Here is a 23,846-nt window from a genome sequence, read left to right as displayed (position 1 = left end):
TCTGAAAAGCTAATCATTTGCATATCACAGCATCTTCCTCCTGTCGGTTAAATTTCGCGTCTGTAGCACGTCATCTTCGTGGTGTAGCAATTTTAATGGCCAGTAATGTATAATGAATATTAAGAAATAGTCTCGCAGTATTATGACATATCGCATTATTTTAAGTCGGTAATTCTTTCTTCTTACTTCGTTTAGAACATACTTGCACGTATTCCTCAACGCGGAGCTATTCTTTGTTGCACACACCGACTAGTTTGGGAAACTGGACCATTGCATTCGAAACAGCACTCTATTTAATTGTCACGTTTGATTTTGTGATGACAGTTTACTTTACAGAATTGGCACTGCATTGCACAACACACACATTTTGAGAGGAATTCGCTAAAGCATCCGCCTAGATAGTCGAGGCGGAATTTCCCCCCGCGCTGAGGAAGTACGAGGAAGCTGTGCGTCTGGATCCATCGCGGCGGAAGTTCTAGAGATAACAAGGTCGGATGCCTCGCTGATCTTGAATAGGTTGTCCAGTCGCAGTCCATTTTCACCGACGTTCATCTCACAGGGTAGCAGCTGCGTTATGCTGCTAACCCCCCCCCCCCCCCCGCCTTCCACCTCCGCCTCGTCCCTCCCTGCTCCTCCCACCTCTGGCCATTCATATCCATTAGGAGCGTTTTGTGTAGGTTCTGTGTTGTCAGCAAGTAGAACTGGCGACATCCTCTTACCGGATTATTCCTAAGTTCTTCGACATGTTGGCGACGGGTTACACGTTCGCCCGATCGCAGCATCAGGCTGCCATTAGCACAGGCATTCTGTCGTCTCTTGCTTGGCCATGGTGTTGTTACTCGATCCCGAGGGTCACACTCCAGGCACAGTGTTAAGCACGAAAGCTAACAACTGCTTCTGTCGATACGGCCGCTTCCGCGCTGAAACCGCGATAAGAAGTAGAACTGCTGCACATCAGACACTTTGCTTCCATCGGCTCTTTGACAAAGTGCAAAATATTAAACAGTCACGTGTCAAAATATGCAGTTTTTTTTTCTTTATTGTGATTTCATTCCCCTGCCCCATACGGGCAGGGGAGGGCTGTCAGCAGGACAATCCGCCGCTCTTCAGCCGAGTGACATGACAACTAAAACAAGAATAAAATAATACATACATAAGGAGGTAAAACAGGGGAACATAAAACAGAGTAAGGGGAGAAAATGGAGGTAAAAATACACTGACACGTAGACGTTCATCGGGGACAGTTAAAAAAGTCACCAGAAAGTTAAAAAACGCAGTTGGCGATTCTTAAAACACAGAGAAGACACTGGATGCGCATGCACAGGTTAAAAGTTGGCCACAGTATTAAAAACACTCCGAAACAACACACTTATAACCCACTTGGAGCACACACGACGAAGAATAAAACTACCAGGTGGGACCTGCCGAGGGAAAGGTCAGAGAGGATGGAAAAGGAGGGGAGAGCATGGGGCAGCTGGGGAAGCGGCGGGATGAAGAGAGGAGGAGCAACCGTGGGTTCACGAAGAGGCAGGAGACACATGGGGCGGGAGAGGAAAAGGGAAGACAGGGCAGGAGGGAGCGCAGAGACACTGAAAGAAGGCACAAGAGATGGAGGGAGAGTAGGAGGGGAAATCCGCTCAGAAGGAGGGAGGGGGAGGAGAGGGAGCCCTGAGGAGGAGGCAGGAAGAGGGGGTTAGAGTTGGTAGGAAGGGTAGATGTCAGGGCGAAGCTCATCATCCGGGAGTGGTAGATGTTGGAAGTTGTGTTGGGAAAGGAGATGGAGGGAGTGGAGATGGAGAGAGGGAGGGACACAACGGTAAAGGCGCGGCAACTGGTTGGGAGTGGAGAGGAAGGGAGACACAAGGGGGTGAGGGGGATCAAGGCGGCGGACAATATATAGTGTGCGGATGTGTTCAAGGAAAAGGAGAAGGTGGGGGAAGGGGAGGAGGTCATAGAGGATGCGCGTGGGGGACGGAAGGCGGATGCGGAAGGCGAGGCGGAGTGCATGGCGTTCGAGGATTTGGAGGGCGTTATAGAACCGGGGAGGGGCGGAGATCCAAGCAATGCTGGCATAACAAACGATGGGGCGGATCATGGATTTGTAGGTGTGGAGGATGGTGGAAGGATGCAGACCCCATGTCCGGCCGGACAGGAGTTTCAGGAGGCGGAGGCGGTTGTGAGCTTTGTTTTGGATGGTAAGGAGATGGGGAGTCCAGGTGAGGTGGCGGTCGAGGGTGAGGCCAAGGTATTTGGGGGTAGGAGTGAGGTGGATAGGACGGCCATAAATGGTGAAGTAGAAATCATGGAGGCGGAAGGAGCGGGAGGTGCGGCCTATGATGATCGCCTGGTTCTTGGAGGGATTTACACAGAGGAACCACTGGTTGCACCAAGTGGTGAATTGGGCAAGGTGGGTTTGGAGGGTACGTTGGGACCGTTGAAGGGTAGGATAAAGGGCTAGGAAGGCGGTGTCATCAGCGAACTGGAGAAGATGAACAGGAGGGGGAGGTTTGAAACATGCAGTGCGTGCCCTTCACATAAATACTCCTCTGAGGGCGTGTCCTGGGTGAGAAGATCCAGCAGACTCAGAAGCCCTTTATTGTGAGTGGGAGCACACCTCTTCCATGTGGCGATGCTTCCTAAACTAAATAGTTTCATCTGTTTGGCCCTTTCCTCATACGAAGTATAAATTAGATACCGCACTATATTGCTGCTTCTCCCCCTAAGAAAATCAGCTGCAGCCTATTGGCGAAGGCAGGCAAGCTGCTCAAAGGCATTTTCTTATCCCACCAGGTTCAGTACGGCAAAAAACCGCTTTTATGTCGCTGCGCAGAATGAAAAACTGTAATTTCACTAACCAGTCCCAATGCTAAAATCATTAAACCCGACGGCATGTATTATGACAGAGTAGACCTCTGAGTAAATGATATTACTGATCTCGTACCGTTACACAGCGCACCACCAATGGTATTGCTAAATACTGGATAACACATATCACCTAACTATGAGTCTGTGTTAAAAGTATGTTATATTTTTTTCTGATTCTACAACTGAGTTTCTTTTTCACACCCAAAACAATTTTTTCTTTTTTTGAGTCGTCAGTCTTCTGACTGGTTTGATGCGGCCCGCCACGAATTTCTCTCTTGTGCCAACCTCATCGTCTCAGAGTAGCACTCGCAACCGATGTCCTTAATTATTTGTTGGATGTATTTCAATCTCTGCCTTCCTCTACAGTTTTTGCCCTCTACAACTCTCTCTAGTACCATGGAAGTCATTCCCTAATGCCTTAACAGGTGTCCTATCATCCTGTCCCTTCTCCCTGTCAGTGTATTCCACATATTCTTTTCCTCTCCGATTCTGCGCAGAGCCTCCCCATTCCTTACCTTATCGGCACACCTAATTTTCAACAGTCATCTGTAGCACCGCATCTCAAATGCTTCGATTCTCTTCTGTTTTCCCACAGTCCATGTTTCACCCCCATAGAATTCTGTGCTTCAAACGTACATTCTCAGAAATTTCTTCCTTAGAGTAAGGCCTATGTTTGATACTAGTAGACTTCTCTTGGTCAGGAATGCCATTTTTGCCAGTGCTAGTCTTCTTTTGATGTCCCCCTTGCTCCGTCCGCTGCAGGTTATTTTGCCGCCTAGGCAGTAGAATTCCTTAACTTCATCTCATTCACGACCATCAATCCTGATGTTAAGTTTCTTGCTGTTCTCATTTCCGGTACTTCTCATTACTTTCGTCTTTTTCAATCCATATTCGGTACTCATTAGACTGTTCATTCCATTCAGCAGATCATGCAATTTTTCTTCAGTTTTACTCAGGTTAGCAATGTCATGAGCGAATCGTATCATTGACATCCCTTCACTCTGAATTTTAATCTCACTCCTGAACATTTCTTTTATTTCCATCACTGCTTCTTCGATATATAGATTGAGCAGTAGGGGTGAAAGACTACACCTCTGTCTTACACTCTTTTTAACCCTAGCACTTCGTACTTGGTCGTCCACTCTTATTATACACCCCCTCGGCTCTTGTACATATTGTATATTACAAGTCTCTCCAAATAGATTACCTCTGTTTTTCTCAGAATCTCGAAAATCTTGCACCATTTTACATTGTCGAATGCATTTTCCAGGTCATCAAGTCCTATGAACGGTTCTCGATTTTTCTTTAGTCTCGCTTTCATTATCAGCCGCAATGCCAGAATTGTCTCTCTGGTGTCTTTGCCTTTCCTAAAGCCAAACTGATCGTCATCTAACACATCCTCAATTTTCTTTTCCATTCTTCTGTATATTATTCTTGTCAGCAACTTGGATGCATGAGCTGTTAAGCTGATTGTGTGATAATAATTCTCGCACTTGTTACCTCTTGCAGTCTTCGGAATTGTGAGGACGATATTTTTATGAAAGTCAGATGGTATTTCACCAGACTCATGCATTCTGCACAACAACGTGAGTAGTCGTTTTATTACCACTTCCGCCAGTGATTTTAGAAATTCTGATGCAATGTCATCTATCCCTTCTGCTCTTTGAAATTCTGATTCCAATACAAAACCAGTCATTAGTCGCAATTATTTTTCATTATCTTACCTGTAACCGATCGTAGTATTGAGACTTTCATACGTATTGTAATTTGTCATAAATCGGAAAAAACTGTTGCCCTTTGAGCATTAATTCATTAAATATTTTAATAAACAAAAATAAATTATTTCAATAGTTTTCCTGTGTGAGCGATAGTGTGAGAAAATGTGAGGTAATGAATCAAGAATGAAAGAGAGAAATTCCCCTATTACTCTAATACTTAAACCATGAGTGGAAGGATGGCCGATCACATTCGACTTCAAACTGACCAAAATATAAAAACGGAATAATTTTCGGGAAAAAAGGATTTTACGCACAAGGCACCTAAAATCCTCACTACACGAGGGTCTTTTTCCACTGAGGAAACATACAGGTAAAAACAACGTTTCTCTATATTAATTATCCACACTTGTAGTTTATATGAGACAGCGATGTTGATACTTCCAGAGATAGCGCTGAAAAAATACAATAATTCTGCAAAGGGCAGTATGCAATTCATTTCGCTTGAGCCCTGTATATAGTCTAAAGGTTTCAGCTACTAAAGCTAATGTGATAACTAACATAGGGTAGGTACCAACCATAAACAATTTATATTGATGATAAAACATCGGAGCGGTATTCTTATTCCTAGTACATCGGCTGCGACAAAAAGGTAAAATAATAAAAAAGTATCTGTTAGAAAATGGGTGGAACAATTGCAAGAACTTTCAAAGTAAAAGTGAGGAAATATATTTAAATAAAATGTTATAAAGCAGTGGCAGTCTCCATCTTGCTATATGTAGCATAATGTTTTGCTCAGATCAAGAAATATCTTACGAAAATGGAAACATCAACATTGAATGCTGTCTTGTCGAATGAGAACCGTGGCTGTAGTGAAATTATAAACAATTACGAATTCATCTTCACATGGCTCTTACAGATTTACTTGCTTTCCTTTTGGGCTCTCGTGTTCGTTCACTACGATTAAAAAATTGTCGCTTAAAATTCGGTAAACTTACGAGTGAAATGTGCCGAAAACTTACGTGGTGTTTATTTCTGTGTGATGAATTCGTCATGTATTTGTGTGCGTCCATGTAGTTTTCAGAGAATTTAACTGCACTCACATAGTGTACGTGCAAACATGTGTTAACTTTAAAATGCATAACATAAATGCACGACCAATTCCTCTAGATGAAATATACAACATGGAAGTTTTCGACAATTTTCATGCTGTATCAACTTTAAAATCATTCCCTATAGGTTTCTGTGAAGGTCAAAAAGAAAAAATCTTGTAAGTTTACCTAATTTTAAACGACAACTTTTGTTTATGTTAGCTCGCAAAACAAGTACCGAGTACAAAATGAGACCCAGCAGGAAAACAAGGAAATCTGTTAGAGCCATCTCGTCGTGTGTTTTTAATTATTCCGAAACTGTTTGGTTCAAACAATTTTTATAAACCATGCTTGTGGCTGGTTGTTGTTTGCATTATAAACCTTATAAACAACGTTGAAGTTCATCTGTTCTGTAAAAAGTTGCAACAGAGGAGTTAAAATCGGGAACATGTACATAAATCTGGAAATCGGTATGACGTACACAACAGGGAAAGCTGCATATAACAAAAATGTATGGAAGAAACACGTTCAGCACATGCCGGAGACCAGGATCCCAAGACATGAAAGAGTGTAGTCCACATAACGCACTTGTGTGGTAATTTCTTAAATTCTTTTTTTTTTCGATCATCCTGCATTATCACCAATTAAAGCAAGATTAGTTATCAGTATTTGGTTCAAAACACGAAACAGATTTCGGATCGAATTGTCTCCAACGCACTACCACATTCAATCCGGGTTGTAGATCAAACGGTGTGCACGACAGAAGTGTGGGCTGCCTAACTCGCAGGCAACATGCTATACGCTTCCCCACTAAAGAACTTTGACTTCTGTGTTAACGGTGAGATTTCATACAGTGGTGGTATTTTCTCTCTGCTTTCAGTCTGCTGCTTCCTAATACTTGCTTGAAGTCAAGAGGTTCAAAGTTCTAAGTTATTTCGAGCATTACTTCAATTTTCGATCCTATATCGCTAGCAATTTCCGACTTAATACTAAATTATACGGTTCAAGTCGCACCTTTCAGGTAGACTAGCACCCTCAAAAATCACTTTAGATCCTTCTGTGTACACTGATGTACAGAACTTAAGGGCGAAGATAACTTTCGCATGGTGCATCACTGCCAAGTAACACTGATAGATCACCGCGGTTCATGATGGCCCCTTTATACACTACAAAACGCTGAAGGTTGTTCTTAATTGGGTGTGTGGCCACCAAGGACAGCAACGCATGCGTCACAACGTGCTCCCTTGTTCGTAACGGGTTCTTGTGGCAGAATGTTAGATTCCTCCACCAGCGCGGTTGATAAATGCTAGATGCTCGTTAGAGCCGGAATGGCCGAGCGGTTCTAGGCGCTACAGTCTGGAACCGCGCGACTGCTACGGTCGCAGGTTCGAATCCTGCCTCGGGCATGGATGTGTGTGAAGTCCTTAGGTTAGTTAGGTTTAAGTAGTTCTAAGTTCTAGGGGACTGATGACCTCAGAAGGTAAGTCCCATAGTGCTCAGAGCCATTTGAACTATCCCTGAAAAGACTCACATGGAGAAGAAATACAGTGTAAATATGACGTTGATCCGTGAGTGTATCACTTCCAAAGATTTTGAGGTCAGTACCCCCATGCAACATTAAGCCTCCCCTCACCTTAACACCCGTACCACCAAAACAATCATGTTCGACAGTGTTCCTGGGTGCATTACGTGTTCCCACGTCTCGCCATAGGAGGGTACGTCCAATATCACTACTCAGCCTGAATCTGCTCTCGTCCGAGGAAAGCATGCGACCCCACACATACACTTCTGGAAATTGAAATAAGAACACTGTGAATTCATTGTCCCAGGAAGGGGAAACTTTATTGACACATTCCTGGGGTCAGATACATCACATGATCACACTGACAGAACCACAGGCACATAGACACAGGCAACAGAGCATGCACAATGTCGGCACTAGTACAGTGTATATCCATCTTTCGCAGCAATGCAGGCTGCTATTCTCCCATGGAGACGATTGTAGAGATGCTGGATGTAGTCCTGCGGAACGGCTTGCCATGCCATTTCCACCTGGCGCCTCAGTTGGACCAGCGTTCATGCTGGACGTGCAGACCGCGTGAGACGACACTTCATCCAGTCCCAAACATGCTCAATGGGGGACAGATCCGGAGATCTTGCTGGCCAGGGTAGTTGACTTACACCTTCTAGAGCACGTTGGGTGGCACGGGATACATGCGGACGTGCATTGTCCTGTTGGAACAGCAGGTTCTCTTGCCGGTCTAGGAATGGTAGAACGATGGGTTCGATGACTGTTTGGATGTACCGTGCACTATTCAGTGTCCCCTCGACGATCACCAGTGGTGTACGGCCAGTGTAGGAGATCGCTCCCCACACCATGATGCCGGGTGTTGGCCCTGTGTGCCTCGATCGTATGCAGTCCTGATTGTGGCGCTCACCTGCACGGCGCCAAACACGCATACGACCATCATTGGCACCAAGGCAGAAGCGACTCTCATCGCTGAAGACGACACGTCTCCATTCGTCCCTCCATTCACGCCTGTCGCGACACCACTGGAGGCGGGCTGCACGATGTTGGGGCGTGAGCGGAAGACGGCCTAACGGTGTGCGGAACCGTAGCCCAGCTTCATGGAGACGGTTGCGAATGGTCCTCGCCGATACCCCAGGAGCAACAGTGTCCCTAATTTGCTGGGAAGTGGCGGTGCGGTCCCCTACGGCACTGCGTAGGATCCTACGGTCTTGGCGTGCATCCGTGCGTCGCTGCGGTCCGGTCCCAGGTCGACGGGCACGTGCACCTTCCGCCGACCACTGGCGACAATATCGATGTACTGTGGAGACCTCACGCCCCACGTGTTGAGCAATTCGGCGGTACGTCCACCCGGCCTCCCGCATGCCCACTATACGCCCTCGCTCAAAGTCCGTCAACTGCACATACGGTTCACGTCCACGCTGTCGCGGCATGCTACCAGTGTTAAAGACTGCGATGGAGCTCCGTATGCCACGGCAAACTGGCTGACACTGACGGCGGCGGTGCACAAGTGCTGCGCAGCTAGCGCCATTCGACGGCCAACACCGCGGTTGCTGGTGTGTCCGCTGTGCCGTGCGTGTGATCATTGCTTGTACAGCCCTCTCGCAGTGTCCGGAGCAAGTATGGTGGGTCTCACACATTGGTGTGAATGTGTTCTTTTTTCCATTTCCAGGTGTGTATTTGCTCCAATGCCTGCGCTCTTGGCACCATCGAAAACGATGCCGCCGCTGTGCAGGTGCAAACGAAATACAACGTATAGGTCGTCGAATAAAGGGAGCGCCCCCATGCAGTCTTCGTGCCCCTGTGGAACGTGACATTTCATGTCTTGCAGTCCTGTTAAATTTGGTTGCAACTGCAGCCGCTGTTTGACGATAGTCCCTTCATGCCTGTTGCACTATTTAGCAGTCATCTGCTATTGTACTTGACCTCTCCTTCGGGCATGAGTACCTGTGGTTCGGAACGCTCACCATGCACGTGAAACAATACTCTGAGCAATACCAATCTCCTGGGCTACATTCGCCTCACTTCGTCCTTCTTCCAATTTCCCAGGCACTCTTCCCAGTGTGAAGTCATCCAGGTGCTGTCTCTTTAAGCCACACTGTCATGAAGAACACCACCAGAGTGTATCATAAATGCTTACTGACAGACATACAATGTTTATTCCCGTTCTTTCAACTGCCTCGTGTTGCAGGGACAGTCGCATTTGGCACTACAATCACGCTGAACTCACGCCATGTGACGCCCAACTGTCTGTGCATGACTGGGAAACCTTCGACAACCTGCACCTGCACTTTAATTCATCTTCACTGAGCAGTTAATATTAATGTATTATGTTACTTTATCTAGCTCGTCCCTAAGTTCTGCACTGTTCAAAGGAAATTACTTAAATCGTATTAGCATATAGAAAACGTGGGCTATCCTAACTAAATGTTAATTAATTCATAATTAGATATATCCAATAGTGCGCGAGACTTGAAGCGAAGTAAACGAAAGGGTGAGTCGCACTTCTTTAGGAATGGAGTACAGGTACTCTGTGATTACACTAATGTGGAGAGTATGGAGAACCTACGGATGAAATTCAGAAGTGGTTTAGGATACGTAACACAAAAATTTCGGCCGTGGAAGGCAGACAGTGATTTTAAAACCCACCAGGGTTCAATAATAACATGAAAAAGTATGTACGAATAAAGTGAGAGATGTATGGTAGATTTAAAGAAAGCAATTCCTTGATGATAAACAAATGCTGAACCATGTCGGAGCAAGCATGATTAAACTACACAACAAGTATTCAATACATTTGAAAGAACGATCTTACCTGTAGGTTTGTGAGAAACTGTAAGAAATTTTGTCCTACTTTACTTAGAGATGTAAAACTGACATACGGAACCAAATTACGACTAAAGTCGACTGATAGAGCACAAGAGAGCTAGTCCGACAAAGGAACTGCAAGGGTCCATGTCGAATACGTGGAGGAACTGGTCCGCCTTCTGATAACAGATTCTCGTAAGTCGCTGTAACTATGCAGCGTCCCACGTGATTCGAGAATGCTGCACATCGTTTGCGATTTTAAGAAGGGTCACGAGGCAGATGAAGTATTATTAGAATTATGTATTAATACCTTCAGCTGCTGACGGGCGTTGATATATATCAACGGGGGCTGGTGAAAATGTGTGCCCCGACCGGACTCGAACCCGGGATCTCCTGCTTGCAGACGCTCTATCCATATGAGCCACCGACGGCACAGAGGATAGTGCGACTGTAGGGACTATCTCGCGCACGCCTCCAGCGAGACCCACATTCTCACCTTATATGTACACACACTACATTCGTAGTGTCCCTACCAACACACTCATTACAGTGGAAGACAGTCTTACCGAGTCCCGTAAGAGTTCGAGTAATATGTGTGCATCCGCACAGAAGAGGGTCATGGCCGGTACTGCCAGAACTATATACTTACATAGATATGGTGTCTGTTCTTTCGGACATGTCCGAAAGAACAGACACCATATCCATATAAGTATGTAGATGAAGAATTTGACATCTTTTACATGGAGTCTAATTGTTATACATTTATGAAATATACAGTGACGGAAAAAAATCGCAACACTAAAAGGTAAGTGATGTAGAGTGGTGAAATTTTGGGAATACCTTTGTCTAGGTAACACATTTAAGTGATAAGCGCTGTGAGATAACAGGTTAATGCATGCGCTAGATAAGCCATTGCAAATGTGATATGCTTGCACATTAATAACCGGCGAAATAGGCAGAATGTTGTATGCAAGCATGCAAACGTGCATGCATTATGTTGTACAGGTGCCGGATGTCAGTTTGTGCAGTGGAGTTCCATGCCTGTTGCACTTGATCGTTCAGTACAGGGACGGTTAATACTGTTTGGGATGACGCTGGAGTTGTCGTCCTATATCCCATATCTGATCAATTGGAGGCAGATCTTGGTATCAAGCAGGCCAAGCCAACATTCCGACACTGTGTAGAGCATGTTGGGGTACAAAGAGCGGTATGTGGGCGAGCGTTATCTTGTCGGAAAACACCACCTGGAATGCTGTTTATGAATGACAGCCCAACAGGTCGAATGACCGGACTGACGTACAGTTTTACAGTAAGGGTGCGTGGGATAACCACGAGAGTGCTCTTGCTGTCATACGAAATTGCACCCCGGACCATAACTCCAGTTGCAGGTCCAGTGTGCTTAGAAATCAGACATGTTGGTTGCAAGCCCTTATTTGGCCTCTTAACCCACATACGGTCATCACTGGCACCGAGGCAGAACCAGCTTTCATCAGAAAACGAAACAGACCTGCATTCTGTTCTCCAATGAGCTCTCGCTTGACATCACTGACGTCATAAACTGCGGTGGTTTGAGGTCAGTGGAATGCATGCTACAGGCGCCTGCTCGGAGCTGTGCTTTGAGTAACCGATTTGTAAAAGTTCGTTGCGTCACTGTGGCGCCAACTGCTGCTCAAGTTTCTGCTGCAGACGCACGATGCGCCGGAGACATATGCCGAACACGACGGTCTTCCGTCTCGGTAGTGCCACGTGGCCGTCCAGAACCCGTCTTCTTGCGACACTTTATTCTCGTGACCACTGCTGTCAGCGATCAGGCCAAGCCGTTCTGCAGTATCGAGGAAGGAACATCCAGCTTCTCGTAACCCTGTTACATGACCTCGTCCAAACTTCGTGAGCTGTTGATCATGGTGTCTTTGTTGCCTTAAAGGCATTCTTGACTAACATCAACTCACCGTGTCCAGTCTCAAAGGTAACCTACGCTCACCACCACTACAGGGTGAATTTAAAGAAACCTGATTTGCATCCTAATAGTGGTGCTACTAGCGCCACTCTTATGCGGCTGGCGTGAAATTTGAATAGACATCATCTTTTAGATATAGAAACACGCATACCAACGCTCGTCTGTATCTAACAGCTCCTTCTTGGTGTTATAACCCTTTTTTCCGTCAGTGTATCTTCTACATGCGTTTTTGTTGTTGTTGTTGTTGTTGTTGTTGTGGTCTTCAGTCCAGAGGCTGGTTTGATGCAGCTCTCCATGCTACTCTATCCTGTGCAAGCTTCTTCATCTCCCAGTACCTACTGCAACCTACATCCTTCTGAATCTGTTTAGTATATTCATCTCTTGGTCTCCCTCTACGATTTTTACCCTCCGCGCTGCCCTCCAGTACTAAATTGGTGATCCCTTGATGCCTCAGAACATGTCCTACCAACCGATCCCTTCTTCTAGTCAAGTTATGCCACAAATTTCTCTTCTCCCCAATTCTATGCAGTACCTCCTCATTAATTATGTGATCTGCCCATCTAATCTTCAGCATCCTTCTGTAGCACCATATTTCGATATCTTCTATCCTCTTTTTGTCTAAACTATTTATCTTCCACGTTTCACTTCCATACATGGCTACACTCCATACAAATACTTTCAGAAAAAGACTTCCTGACACTTAAATCTATACTCGATGTTAACAAATTTCTCTTCTTCAGAAACGCTTTCCTTGCCATTGCCAGCCTACATTTTATATCCTCTCTACTTCGACCATCATTAGTTATTTTGCTCCCTAAATAGCAAAACTCATTTACTACTTTAAGTGTCTCATTTCCTAATCTAATACCCTCAGCATCACCCGATTTAATTCGACTACATTCCATTATCCGCGTTTTGCTTTTGTTGATCTTCATCTTATATCCTCCTTTCAAGACACTGTCCATTCCGTTCAGCTGCTCTTCCAGGTCTTTTGCTATCAGACAGAATTACGATGTCATCGGTAAACCGCATAGTTTTTATTTCTTCTCCATAGATTTTAATTCCTACTCCAAATTTTTCTTTTGTTTCCTTTACTGCTTGCTCAATATACACATTGAATAACATCGGGGATAGGCTACAATCCTGTCTCACTCCCTTCCCAACCACTGCTTCCCTTTCATGCCCCTCAACTCTTATAACTGCCATTTGGTTTCTGTACAAATTGTAAATGGCCTTTCGCTCCCTGTATTTTACCCTTGCCACCTTCATAATTTGAAAGATAGTATTCCAGTCAACATTGTCAAAAGCTTTCTCTAAGTCTACAAATGCTAGAAACGTAGGTTTGCCTTTCCTTAATCTATTTCCTATGATAAGTCGCAGGGTCAGTATTGCCTCGCGTGTTCCAACATTTCTACGGGATCCAAACTGATCTTCCTCGAGGTCGGCTTCTACCAGTTTTTCCATTCGTCTGTAAAGAGTTCGTGTCAGTGTTTTGCATCCTTGACTTATTAAACTGATAATTCGGTAATTTTCATATCTGTCAACACCTGCTTTCTTTGGGATTGGAATTATTATATTCTTCTTGAAGTCTGAGGGTATTTCGCCTGTCTCATACATCTTGCTCACCAAACGGTAGAGTTTTGTCAGTGCTGGCTCTCCCAAGGCTATCAGTAGTTCTAATGGAATGTTGTCTACTCCCGGGGTCTTGTTTCGACTTAGGTCTTTCAGTGCTCTGTCAAACTCTTCACGCAGTATCATATCTCCCATTTCATCTTCATCTACATCCTTTTCCATTTCCATAACAGTGACCTCAAAACATCGCCCTTGTATAGACCCGCTATATACTCCTTCCACCTTTCTGCTTTCCCTTCTTTGCTTAGAACTGGGTTTCCATCTGAGCTCTTGATATTCATGCAGGTGGTTCACTTTTCTCCAAAGGTCTCTTTAATTTTCATGTAGGCAGTATATCTTACCCCTAGTGATATACGCCTCTACATCCTTACATTTGTCCTCTAGCCATCCCTGCTTAGCCACTTTGCACTTCCTGACAATCTCATTTTTTAAACGTTTGTATCCCTTTTTGCCTGCTTCATTTACTGCATTTTTATATTTTCTCCTTTCATCAATTAAATTCAGTATCTCTTCTGTTACCCAAGGATTTCTACTAGCCCTCGTCTTTTTACCTACTTGATCCTCTGCTACTTGCGTATGATAACTTTTTTTGGAGACGAAACCATTGCTCCATGAGACTCGACGAAGATTCCACAAGCACCCATCTTTCTCTATTCTGCCATGAGATCCAGAAGATCTAACACGGCAGAACCCAAGTTGGTCCATTATTTTACTTTCGGGAATCCTTCGTTACAGATCTGTATCCTCTCATAGTAAACGCGCTTATCACGGATCGAAGACTTTGTGGCGGAAGCGGCGCCAGAAGCGGAAGTAGCGTCCGACAAAAAAAAGGAAGAATAGGATTTAACGTACTGTCGAGCACAAGCTCTTTTTAAAGTGAACATCCCGTTCTTTGCTTTCCACAATTAAGCGGAACAACAGAAAGCCTATTTCTGATTTATTGGGAACCGCCGTTCTACCGAATGTGAGTGTGACAGGATCTTTCTTCTTCTCAACATACACAAACGATCTATTGGATAAGGCGAGCAGCAGTTAGCAATGTTTGTTGATGACTCTGAAGTGTAAGGGAATGTGTCGTCGATGAGTGAACGTAGGAGGATACAAGATCATTTATAAAAAAATTCTATTAGTGGTGTGCCGGTTGCCGCACTCACGTCGATTAAATGTCTAGACGTAACGTTGCAAATGGATATGAAATGGTACGATCACGTTAATTCCAAGGTAGGGAAAGCCAATGGTCGACTTGGGTTTATTGGGAGAGTTCTAGGAAAGCGTAGCTCATCTACATATGAGTCCGCGTAAGGAAGACTTTCGTCATCCATTCCTGTTTACAGCTCCAGTGTTTGGAATCAACACTAGGTCGGATATAAGGAAGACACCGACGCAATTCAAAGGCGGGCTGCTAGATTTGATACTGGGAGGTTCGATCAGCACATGACTTCGTAATATAATATGGGAACCCATGGAACTTTGTTTTCCCGAAACACTACTGAGAAAACTTAGAGAACCGCGTTTACGGCAGACTGAATAGCGATTCTGCTGCCACCAACGTACGAGAGCGTGCTGAAAAGTAATGCCTCCGGATTATTTATGTTAAAACTCTTAAAGCTTTTTCAATAAAACAAATGCTGTTAATATCCCACATCTTTAGTCTTCGTGTATACATATATATTTGTCAACATAGTCACCTTGGCGAGGAACACACGTCTCCCAACGAGAGACCAGTTTGTTTATTCCGTCAATGTAGAATGTGTGGCTTAGTTGACGGGGCCACAACTTCACGGCTTGCACCGCTTTATCAGTATCAAAGTGACGTCATCGAAGGTGTTCAAATGGTTCAAATGGCTCAGAGCACTATGTGACTTAACTTCTGAGGTCATCAGTCGCCTAGAAGTTAGAACTAATTAAACCTAACTAACCGAAGGACATCACACACATCCATGGCCGAGGCAGGATTCGAACCTGCAACCGTAGCGGCCGCTCGGCTCCAGACTGTAGCGCCTAGAACCGCACGGCCACACCGGCCGGCTCGAAGGTGTTCTTTAAATTTTGGAAACAGATGAAAATAGGATGGGACCAAGTCGGGACTGTATGGAGGATGATCGACGACAATGAACACAAGGCGCCGGACTGTTGCAGATGTCGCAGCGCTCGTGTGTGGTCTGGCATTGTCATGCTGAAGCAGAGGGTGCTTCATGTGTGGACGAACTCTTCGAACTCGAAACTCGATTACAGCATGCTGTTTCTCACACATCGCCGTGTTAGATGCTACAATTCTGAGCCTCTAGAGGCAAAGGACAGCAAAAATGAAAAAAAAGAAAGAAATGAGTTCGCATCTGGGGAAGTTCGTCAGCCGAGTTGCAAGTCTTTTCAGTTGACGCTACGCTGGGCGATTTGCGTGTCGATGGTGATGATATTATGATGAGGACAGCACAACACCCAGTCCCCGCAAGTAGAAAATCTCCGACCTGGCTTGGAATCGAACCCGGAGCGCTACATGGCAGTCTGATGCTCTGACCACACAGCTAAGGGAGCAGACAGGGAAGCATATACGTAAACACGAAGAATAAATTTGTAGAGTGTTAATTACGTCTGTTTTATTTCAAAATCTTTAAGAGTTTTCAAATAAAAAATTCGGAGGCTTTGCTTTCCAGGACACCTTCGTACAAAACACAGCCAGCATCAGGTTAGGCGCTTTTTCACTGACGAAAATGTTGATGGCATGCTGAACCCCAGCTGATATGTGAGGATTGTCGGCTACTAGTGGGAAAGCTGTTGTAGAATGTTTCGGTTGCTTGCAGCAACAGAAGTGTGTGATCTCGTTGACTTTCAGTGCGACAATTTCTTGATAGGTTAGGTCGAACGCTGCACTTTTCTTTGTAAATTGTTTATTCTGGCTTACTTCATCTGTAGCCTTGTGAAGACCATCGAAGAAAATTTTTTGTGATTAACAACCTAATATAAAATTCCAAGTTATTAGTCTGAAAAACAGCAACACCAAACTAAAATGATTTGAGTTCCCCAGTGCAAGTTTTCCCTTTTATACGATTGAGGCTCGGTGATATTATACTTTTAATGTATTTATTTATGCCGTCACAATCGCAAATTATCAACTGCCTGTAATTCGATAGCTCTCAAGCACAATACCTAACGATTTTGAATGAATCAATGAGAATGTTCCGCGTACTGTGATATATGAACAGTGGGAGTTGTGGCCAAAGTGCAGAGACTTTTCACCGTATCTTTTATCTCAATGGACTGACTTAGGCGCCCGCCTTTACTTACGAACATGCCCCCAACTGCCTCGCCGTGCTATTTACGTATTGTTTCTCAGTATTTCAGAGTTTAATACCGCTTCAAAATTTCATCTAATTACGCCTGTACCTTTCCTAAAGCCAAACCGATCGTCATCTAACAGATCCTCAATTTTCTTTTCCATTCTTCTATATACTATTCTTGTCAGCAACGTGGATGCATGACCTGTTAGGCTGATTGTGCGATAATTGTCGCATTTGTCGGCTCTTTCTGTCTTCAGTATTGTGTGGATGATGTTTTTCCGAAAGTCTGATGGTATAACGCCAGTCCTATACATTCTACACACCAGCTAACATTCTACGCACCATCTAAGTAGATTTAGTTGGGCTTCTCTTCTTTTGCCTTCGTGTTTCTCTTCTCTTCTTTTTGTTTCATTGGCATACTTGTACTGCGCTATTTGACTTCTAAGAATGCAAGGCGAAAAGCTTGCCGAGTATAGATGTAGATGAAGTATACTAATTGTTTAGATAAGCAAGTGATTATCGTTCCAGCGCAACCGGACAAAGCCGATAGGAGTAACTCCATCTACATTCTCTATGTAAATAAAATTAAAGCAGCGGATTTCTCACCCAGAACTGACATTTAAATGTTGGTTGTTTGTGAGAACATCGTGTTATGCTTCGTGTAAGAAGGAGAAACATGTACCAGCATGTGTGGAACTTGTCAGCGGAAGGAAGGATTGTTTCTTATCGAGATTGCGGTTTATCGAATACGTAATCGATGGGTTAAGGGGCCATACTCAGCGCCATGTGAGATCTCAACGGTCCTAAGCGGCTAGCGCGAGAGAGGACAACCGTAATGTTCGCTAAGCCGTTCACGATCGTACAGGCACGTCAGGTATCGAGAGTCAGGGACTGGGCTTATTTGCAATAAGACAAGTATCCACACGGAGAGGGCGACGTCGTCTAAAGCATCACGGACTGTGAGCACGGCGACCGTTGCTGTGGCTTCCTTAGACGCGACAACAGACAGAGACGCGTCGACAGTGATGCGTCCGACGACGACACCGGACACGGGAGCGGCAGCACGTGTTTTCTTTCACAGCGACAGTTTTGCGCATAGCCTCTCGAAGGACATATACGTGTGTGACGGCCTCGGCCAGTACATTGTTCAGAACTATCTTCCATTGGAAACCCCTGACCGTGAGTGGCTGAGGGGCTGGTTCCCCACCACTCGCCAGCGTCTGCGACTGATGAACTCTGGTTGAGAGTTGGAGCGGCGTGAGGTGACATCCCCGTATATGCTGGCCAAGTTCAAAGTTCGATTAGATGCCCAGCCGGGTTAGAACCGTTGCTGCTGCCAGAGATGGCAGCACAGCGTACTAAATTTCACACCCTGTATACCTTGTAAAACTTACCAATTTAATCATGTATGCATCCTACTACACTTGTCAGGAAGAATCAGTGTGCAAAGAAATGGGATACAGAAGTGCTAAGGAGTAAAGAAATACGCATGAAGTTCTCTGAGGCTATAGATATTGCGATAATGAATAGATCAGAAGCGAAGTTCATTTAAAGAGGAGTGGACGTCTCTAAAAACAGCTATCATGGGAGCTGGAAGGAGAAACACAGATACAGGGGAGGTAATTGCGAAGAAATCTTGGGTAATAGAAGAAATACTTCAGCTGATCGTCGAAAGAAAGAAGTACAAAAATTTGTAGGGAAATTCAGGAATACAGAAATGTAAGTCGCTGAGGAATGAAATAAATAGGAAGTGCAGGGAAGCAAAGACGAAATGGCTACGTGAAAAATGTGAAGGAATCGAAAAGGAAATGATTGTCGGAAGCACTGACACATAACATAGAAAAATCAAAACAACTATCAGTGAAATTAAAAGCAAGGGTGGTAGCAATAAGAGTGCAATTGAAAATTCCACTGTTAACTGCAGTGGAGAGAGGGGAAAGACTTGTCTAGTGGCATGACACACAAAGAAAGACGAGTAGATAAGGAAGAGATGGGGGATCCAGTATTAGAACCGGAATTTAAAATATCTTTGGGCGACAAGATCAAAAAGGCAGAAGGGACAGATAACATTCGATCGGAATTTCGGAAACCATTGTCGGAAATGGCAACAAAAGGACTATTCACGCTGGTATGTAGAATGTGTAGGACTGGAGGTATACCATCAAAAAAACATCATCCACACAATTCCGAAGACAGCAAGAGCCGACAAGTGCTACAATTATAGCACAATCAGCCTAACAGCTAATGCATCCAGGTTGCTCACAGGAATAGTATACAGAAGAACGGAAAAGAAAACTGAGTATCTGTTACATGACGATTGGTTTGGCTTTAGGAGAGGTACAGGTACCAGAGAGGCAGTTCTGACATTGTGTTTGATAATGAAAGTAAGACTGTAGAAAAATTAAGACACGTTCATAGGATTTGTCAACCTGAAAACAGCCTTCGACAATGTAAAATGATACAAAATGTTCGAAATTCCGAAAAAATAGGGGTAAACTATTGAGAAAGACTGGTAATACAGTCGAAACTGGTTATGACAGCGTCGAAGGGACCGACGGTTTACGTTCATTATAGCCGATAGTCGCAATAACTTAGTTTTTCCTTTGTTTTTGATAAAAATTTTGTAACTGTAAATTTTAGATTGGCATAGAGTTAACACTGCAAACATTAGCAGAAATACAGTTCATCTACAGTATTTATAATATAGTATTTGTAGAGAGAGTGTGAACAGGGTTTTTTACATTTATGCATCACATACAGCAGCAAAATATCACAAAAATGTAAAAACCTTTAAAAAGTGAGGAAAGAAGTAGAAAGAGTGTAAATTGTTCGATACTGTCAAACACGGCCATGGATAACGAATCACAAAAAATGTTGGCGTGTCTAAATGTTTATGTAAGTGCTGTGTGGCATAACAGTCATCAATGACACAATTCCGTTCCAGCTGCTGTACTGCAAAAACTGATCAACAGCAGCAAAATTCCACGAAGACCTACACTTTCTCCTATGCTTCTCTTCATAACGTTGTACAAATGTGATGTATCGTACCTACTACAACACACTGAAAATATCAAACACACATAACCGCATAACATCAGTAACGAATACACTATTATTCCACTTCCGTACTTTGAAAAATTAACACACGCTGGGTTTTAATTTTCTAGTTGTCCACAGTCACAGCAAAGATTGAGTTGTTTAGTTTTTTAATCAGTTGCTTTAACTTCAAAATGCAGTATAGTAACGGATACTATAGTGCAATGTCCTGCTTAAAGTAATCTGTTCTCTTTATTTCGTTTTTTTGCATTTAAGATGTGCGTATGCACTTTACATTTGATGAAGTAGTCGTTTTAACTCCTGATTTGAAACAAAAAATCTCCAGAAAACAACAGTTTGAAAATAAGCGTTAATTGGTGTTAGTAAATACGTAATGAACAAAAATGAACATTTCACGTTATAGCCGATATGTTTTCTACGGAAATGTAATAAAAATACGTCGTTTTATATGATAAGTCTGAATGAGGAATGTCGTACTTCGAGATTTTGTACAAGAACAAAGAGGGAACAATAAGACTGGAAGACCAAGAATGAAGTGTTCGGATTAAAAATGGTGTAAGACAGATACGTCTTTCGTTCCTACTGTTCAATCTATTCATCGAAGGAGTAAAGACGGAAATAAAAGAAAGGGTCAAGAGTGGGACTGAAATTCAAGGTAAAAGGATACCAGTGATAAGATTCGCCGATGACATTGCTATCCTCAGTAAATATAAGGAAGAATTACAACCGGCCGGAGGGGCCGAGCGGTTCTAGGCGCTACAGTCTGGAACCGCGCGACCTCTACGGTCGCAGGTTCGAATCCTGCCTCGGGCATGGATGTGTGTGATGTCCTTAGGTTAGTTAGGTTTAAGTAGTTCTAAGTTCTAGGGCACTGATGACCTCAGATGTTAAGTCCCATAGTGCTCAGAGCCATTTGAACCATTTGAAGAATTACAGGATCTGTTGTATGGAATGAACAGCTTAATGAGTACAGAATATGGATTGAGAGTAAATCGAAGAAAAACGAAAGTAATGAGAAGTAGCAGGAATGAGGACAGAAAGAAACTTAACGTCAGAATTGGGGATCACAAAGCAGACGAAGTTAAGGACTTCTGCTTTCTAGGCAGCAAGATAAGCCATGACGGACGGAGTAAGGAGGACATAAAAAACGGACTAGCACTGGCGAAAAGGGCATTCATGGCCAAGAGAAGTCTACTAGTACCAAACATAGGCCTTAATTTGAGGAAGAAGTTACGGAACTTTAGGTCTGGAGCACAACATTGTATGGTAGTGAACGATGGACTGTGGGAAAACCGTAACGGAAGAGAATCAAAGCATCTGAGATGTGGTGCTACAGAAAAATGTTGAAAATTAGGTGGGCTTGTAGGGTAAGGAAAGAGGTTCTCCGCAGAAATGGCGAGGAAAGGAGAATATGGAAAACACTAACAAGAATCTGGGTCAGGATGATAGGACATCTGTTAAGACATCACCAAATAACTTCCATGGTACTACAGGGAGCTCTAGAGGGTAAAAACTGTAGGGGAAGACAGAGATTGGAATACATACAGCAAATAATTGAGGATGTAGGTTACAATTGCTACTCTGAGATGAAATTGTTGACACGGGACAGGAATTCGTGGCGGGCCGCACCAAACCATCTACATCGACATTTACATCTACATAAATACTCTACAAGCCACCGTACGGTGAATGGCAGAGGATAGCAGAGGGTACCCTTATCCCTACTGGTTGTTTCCTTTCCTGTTCTACTCTCAGATAGGGCGAGGGAAAAACGACTGGCTATGTGTCTCCATATGAGCTCTGATTTCTCGTATCTTATCTTCATGGTCCTCACTTGAAATGTATGTTCGTGGCAGTAGGATGGTTCTGCTGTCAGCTTCAGATGCTGGTTCTCTAAATTTTCTCATTAGCGTTCCCCGAAAAGAATGTCGCCTTCCCACCAAGGATTTTCACTTTAGTTCCCGAAGCATCTTCGTAACACTTGCATGTTGTTCAAACCTACCGGTAACAAATCTAGCAGCCCGCCTCTGAATTGCTTCGATGTCTTCCTTTAATCCGACCTGTTGCGGTTCCCAAACACTAGAGCAGTACTCAAGAATAGCGCACACTAGCGTCCTATATGTTGTCTCCTTTATAGATGATCCACACTTTCCTAAAATTCTCTCAATAAGCCGAAGTCGACCATTCGTCTTCCCTGTCACATACCTCACGTGATCATTCCATCTGATATCGCTGAGCAACGTTACGCCCAGATATTTGAACGACATGACTGTGTCCGAACATTTCCGGTTTGTTTTTCTTACTCGTCCGTATCAATTTACATTTTTGTACATTTAGAGCCTGCTGCCATTCATCAAACCAACTAGATATTTTGTCTAAGTCACCTTGTATCATCTTCGACACCTCCTGCACACCACAGCATCATCAGCAAACAACCGCAGCTTGCTGCCCGGCCTGTCTACCAGTTCATTTATGTATATAAAAAATAACAACGGTACTGTCACACATCCCTGGGTCACTCCTGACGATACCCTTGTGTCTGATGAAGACTTGTGACTTTTAAAAAAATACTGTTCACGAAAAATGAATTAAATTTCGTTGCTATCGTTCCTGGTGTATCACGTATGGTACCCTATTTAACATTAAACTTTATTTCTCAATGTGCTGTTTACCAAGCTATTAGATTTACACTTACGAGAAAAAGAAATTGGTACATCTGCCTAATATCATGTGGGGCCCCCGCTAGCACGCAGAAGTGCAGCAACACGAAGTGGCATGGACTCGTCTAATGTCTGAAGTAGTGCTGGAGGGAACTGACACCATGAATCCTGCAGGGCTGTCCATAAATCCTTAAGAGTATGAGGGGGTGGAGATCTCTTCTGAACAGCACGTTTCAAGGCATCCCAGATATGCTCAATAACGTTCATGTATGGAGAGTTTGGTGACCTGCGGAAGTGCTGAAACTCAGAAGAGTGTTTTGGGAGCTACTCTGAAGCAATTTTGGAAGTGTAGGGTGTCGCATTGTCCTGATAGAATTGTCCAAGTCCGTCGGAATGCACAATGGACATCAATGGATGCATGTGATCAGACAGGAAGCTTGCGTACTTGTCACCTGTCAGAGTCGCATCTACACGTATCAGAGGTCCAATATCACTGCAACTGCACACGCCCCACATAATTACAGAGCCTCCACCAGCTTGAACAGTCCTCTTCTGACAAGAGGTGGCATGGATTCATGAGGTTGTCTCCGTACCCGTACACGTCCATCCGCTCGATATAATTTGAAACGAGACTAGTCCAACCAGGCAACATGTTCCCAGTCATCAACAGTCCAATATCGGTGCTGACGGACCCAGGCGAGTCGTAAAGCTTTGTGTCGTGCAATCATCAAGGGTACCAAGTGAACCTTCGGCTCCGAAAGCCCATATCGATCATGTTTCGTTAAATGGTTCGTACACTGACACTTGTTGATGGCCCAGCATTGAAATCTGCAGCGATTTGCGGAAAGGTTGGACTTCCGTTACGTTCAACGATTCTCTTCACACGTCGTTGCTCCCGTTCTTGCAGGGTCTTTTACCGCAGCAGCGATGTCCAAGATTTGACGTTTTATCGGATTCGTGATATTCACAGTAAACTCGTGAAATGATCGTACGGAAAAATCCTACTTCATCGATATCTCGGAAATACTGTGTCCCATCGCTCGTGCGCCGACTATAACACCACGTTCAAACTCATCTTTACAACCTGTCATTGTAGTAGCAGTAACCGATCTAACAACTGCGGCAGACACTTATTGTCTTATGTAGGCGTTGCCGACCACAACGCCGTATTCTGACTGTTTACATATCTCTGTATTTGAATATGTATGTCTATACAGTTTCCTTGGTGCTTCAGTGTATGTATCTAGAGACTTTA

General features: G+C 44.1%; 1 protein-coding gene across 1 annotated transcript in view; it reads left to right on the top strand.

The window, feature by feature from the left end:
* Positions 1-23,846, top strand: part of LOC124722573 (transforming growth factor-beta-induced protein ig-h3-like) — a 345,746-nt gene that overhangs the window by 220,884 nt on the left and 101,016 nt on the right. The window lies entirely within an intron of this gene.

The sequence above is a fragment of the Schistocerca piceifrons genome, chromosome X (assembly GCF_021461385.2).
Source record: "Schistocerca piceifrons isolate TAMUIC-IGC-003096 chromosome X, iqSchPice1.1, whole genome shotgun sequence".
Lineage (NCBI taxonomy): Eukaryota > Metazoa > Arthropoda > Insecta > Orthoptera > Acrididae > Schistocerca > Schistocerca piceifrons.
This window is presented reverse-complemented; position numbering and strand designations above follow the sequence as displayed.